Below are 5,000 nucleotides of genomic sequence, written 5' to 3' on the forward strand. Positions count from 1 at the left end.
CAAGACCATGATACACATTCAATTTCAATCAAACTTGGTCTTGTGACTGGTTATGGGTACAGCATAACCCCTAAAGAAAATCAAAATCAGAGGTTAAAGGTCAAGGTCATGACCTGATTTGAAACATTTCTGTGTGCAAGAGAGAGAGAGAGAGAGAGAGAGAGAGAGAGAGAGAGAGAGTCTGCATGATCTTCTGCAGAGAAACAAGGTCAAAGGTGAGGGTCACAGCATGGCCTTTCGGAAAATGTAAACGAAAACAGAACTTCATGTTTTCGTGTGGTGATTTTTTTGTTTTGGCCAGAACCTCAATGCTTTTCAAATCACGTAGTCATTAGTGTGTCTTTTGGTCAGATTATTCATTTTGCAGCATCTGTTTATTAACTGATTGATTTATGTATCTATTTATTTATTCATCTATAATTCCTTCGTTGGATTAAGTGGACATCACAAGTGGGTCTTGAAAGCCTTGCCTCTTTTGGCCTGTACATGAATAAATCATCTGATTCTCTCTCTCCCTCTCTGTCTCTCTGTGCTATACAAATACAGGATTTAATAGAAAAGTACGGTCAACGTCCCGTAAATAATTATTAGGATATAATACATGCGGCATTCACACACACGCACACGCACACACACACACACACACGCATACACGCACACACACACACACACACACACACCACACACACACACGCACACACACACGCACACACATGCGGAGAGAGAGAGAGGCACGGACAGAACGATGAGGGGAGAGGGAGAGTGAAAGAAAGAGAGAGATAAACTGTCATGTAAACAGACATAGACAGGCGGGAAGAGAGAGAGAGAGAGAGAGAGAGAGAGAGAGAGAGAGAGAGAGAGAGAGAGAGAGAGAGAGAGAGAGAGAGAGAGAGAGAAATAACGACGAAGACTTTTTTGTTTCGTTTTTCATTTTTTTAATTTTCATTTTTCACAAACCAAAATTCATTTTGTTTTGTCAACAAACCGTAAAGAACACGTATGAAAAAGGCAAAAGATAACAGTTCGATATGAGAAGGGATTAGATAAATGCATGTTTAAAAAACAACAACAAACAAATAAAAAAAAAAACCGCATCGATTTACAGTGGATAAAAAAACCCAACCCACACAGGAAAACCCCCACAACATCATCACATCACAGCACAGTACAACATAGCACAGTACAGTACAGCACAGCACAGTACGACATAGCATAGTACAGCACAGCACAGTACAACATAGCATAGTACAACACAGCACAGTCAGTATAACATAGCACAGCACAGCACAGTACAACACAGCACAGCACAATGTAATATCGTATCATGGAGAATTACAACATTGATCCGCCACTGTCAGTGACTTGCATAGTTCTATTTTTTTTTCTCTCCAAATTTTATTCATTAATTATCTACTTTTTTTTGATGTACATTATGACTGAACAACATGACATTAACGATATAAAATATTGAGCGCAATGAATAACCCTCTCCTTCTGGGAATTTACAGTAATAGCAGCAACAACAACAGCTGCAGTAGTAGTAGTAGCAGCAGCATAAGTAGTAGCAGCAGCAATAGTAGCAGTAGCAGCAGCAGCAGCTGCAGCAATAGTAGCAGTAGTAGTAGCAGCAGCAGCAATTGTGGTTGTTGTAAAAGTTGCAGAAGTAGTTATGTTTGTGTTTCTTTTAGTGTTATTTTCTTTGGAGTTGCATAGTCCATTTGGTGCCAGATAGACTTCACAGAGTATCAGGCATCGACAACATTAAAAAAACCCAACAACAACAAAAAAATAAGTGTCCTCAACTAATTTCTTTTCCATCCCATGTTCGTCTATTAATATTGATAGTGAAAAAGACGTTTAAAAGAAAGGAAAAAAAAGACATAAACGTATGCATTATGCATTCATCTCTTGCAGGATTTGTTATAACAAATGTCCCACTCCAAACCATTATCTATCACAAGGTACGTTTTCATCAATACTACATTTAAGAGCACAACAACTGTCCATCACCATAAAAGCACGTAGATAAGGAGAGCTTTTCTTCCCTTTTTTTGGTTGTTGTTGTTGTTGTTGTTGCGAAATGTCAATATGTTGTTAAACCAGACTGTAGCTATAGCCATGTAGCTCAGTTGTATATTGGAATAAGAAACAAATAAATAGATAGACAGATAAATTTTCTATAAAAAAAAACTGAGATAAACAAACTAGCAAACAATAATATAGATAACTAGATAAATGAATAAAAGGCAGCAAAATATTGTCAACTTCAGCTATAATGTTTCCGAATGAAACTCTCACAAAGAGACTTTTGCTTCGAACATTCAAGAGCACAACAACTGTCCATCACCATGAAAGCACGTAGATAAGGAGAGCTTTTCTTCCCTTTTTTTGGTTGTTGTTGTTGTTGTTGCAAAATGTCAATATGTTGTTAACTCACTCAGTACGGCCAGTCCTCTCTTCTCCTCTACACAGACCCCTCGGGTGTCCAGTGGGTGTCTGAATGACCCAACCTTTAGCTTCCGTCGTCAGAATTGTGGTATTCTTTGTCAACATTCACGTCTTCAGTGTAAGAGCCTTCCGCTTGTAATATTTTGATGATGGTAACTGGGGTGAAACGCTGTTAACGTCGTCTCTTTCGCCGTTCGTATGGAAAGAGTTAAACCAGACTGTAGCTATAGCCATGTAGCTCAGTTGTATATTGGAATAATAAACAAATAAATAGATAGACAGATAAATTTTCTATAAAAAAACTGAGATAAACAAACTAGCAAACAATAATATAGATAACTAGATAAATGAATAAAAGGCAGCAAAATATTGTCAACTTCAGCTATAATGTTTCCGAATGAAACTCTCACAAAGACTTTTGCTTCGAACATTCAAGAGCACAACAACTGTCCATCACCATGAAAGCACGTAGATAAGGAGAGCTTTTCTTCCCTTTTTTTGGTGGTTGTTGTTGTTGTTGTTGTTGTTGTTGCAAAATGTCAATATGTTGTTAACTCACTCAGTACGGCGAGTCCTCTCTTCTCCTCTACACAGACCCCTCGGGTGTCCAGTGGGTGTCTGAATGACCCAACCTTTAGCTTCCGTCGTCAGAATTGTGGTATTCTTTGTCAACATTCACGTCTTCAGTGTAAGAGCCTTCCGCTTGTAATATTTTGATGATGGTAATTGGGGTGAAACGCTGTTAACGTCGTCTCTTTCGCTGTTCGCATGGAGAGAGTTAAACGCACCACGACAGAGTGCATTTTTCTATCGCTGTTTCCCTGTCTTTTATTTATCGGTCACTCGTCGAACACAACGAAGAAGACAACAATAGCAACAACAACATGCACTTAGTTCATGTACATATAATAAAGTTGTCTCTTATCTTATCTTACATTCTCTTCTCTGATTGATTTGATCTTATCGAGTGTCATTCCAATTCAATTCGCAGTGTAAAATGTAAAAGGTACTTCTTTTCTTCTGCAGTGTAATTTGGGAGACGGTGTGTGTGTGTGTGTGTGTGTGTGTGTGTGTGTGTGTGTGTGTGTCGGGGCTCGTGTACGTTTATGTGTATTTGTTTGTGCTTTCATATATGTGAAACTGCATGTTTGTTGCATATCTGTTAAGCATGTGCGTTTGTGTGTATGTGTGAATGTGTGTTTGCATGTTTTACATTTATTTGCTTATTTGCTTATCTATCATCATTATCGTCTTTTTATTTTCTTCTTCTTCTTCTTATCTTTTTTTCTCAAGGCCTGACTAAGCGCGTTGGGTTACGCTGCATCTACCTGGCAGATGTGGTGTAGCGTATATGGATTTATCCGAACGCAGTGACACCTCCTTGAGCTACTGATACTGATACTGATCGTCGAACACTTCAAAAAAAAAAAAAAAAAAAAAAAAAAAAAAAGGGCGGGGGTGGGAGGAAGACTTGAAAAAAGTGTTCCGCGGACTTTACTGCACAACAGAAAGCTCGACTGCAGGACATTGACCGGTCTTTCTGTGTTTATTTCTTCATTTTTGTTTTTCATTTTATCATATGAATATGCATGTTAGTGTATACACATAATTATGTTTCCACGCACGTATGTATGTGCGTTTTGGGGTATTTTAGGGATACACATATAATGATTATTTTCATTTGTCTATTACATTCATTTATTTGTGAGTGTACCGTTTAGCTTTTACTCGTTTTTTGCGTATGTTTGTATGCACATATAATGTTTATTCGCTTAATCACTCACTTGTATATGTGTGTACACTGTTTGTTCTTTATGTAGGCTTATGTGTGTGTACGTATTTCTGCTGTCGTGTACGAACACACGCTTTTGTATATACATTGTTTCATTTATGTATTCATTGTTCATTCAATCATTCACTTACTCATTTACTTATACAGACTTTATTTAATTTTATTCAGTTATCCAGTGTTCATATAAATCATTGTTTCATTCATGCATTCATTGTTCATGAATTCATTCACTCATTCACTTACGTATTTACTTATATATATATATACTTTAATTTGTTTTTATTCATTCTACCATCCTTTCCTTCCCCCCATCCTTCCATCATTCATTCATTCATTCATTCATTTATTCACTTATTCATTTACGTATACATACATCCTTTAATTCATTTTTATTCGTTTATCCATTCATTCCTTTCCCTTCCACCCACCTCCACCCCCCATCAACTCACCCACCCCGCCATTCCCCCCACCACTCCCAAAACAGTGGCCTTCAGCGCCTACATGGCCGGGACGCACGTGCACGTGAGCGACGGCGCTCCCTTCGTGTTCAACATGCTGACCACGAGCCTGGTGGCGGGGAGAGGTCAGCAGCAGCAGCAGCAGCAGGGACACCAGGACCAGGGGAGCCAGGGGGGGGGGCAGCAGCCTTACGACCCGCGCACCGGAGTCTTCACGGCGCCCTTCGCGGGGCTCTACGCCTTCCACTTCGTCATCGTCAACGACAACACCTCGCCCTTCATTCGCGCCGCTCTCGTCCTTC

This window comes from Babylonia areolata, chromosome 7 (genome assembly GCF_041734735.1).
Source record: "Babylonia areolata isolate BAREFJ2019XMU chromosome 7, ASM4173473v1, whole genome shotgun sequence".
Classification (NCBI taxonomy): Eukaryota; Metazoa; Mollusca; class Gastropoda; order Neogastropoda; family Buccinidae; genus Babylonia; species Babylonia areolata.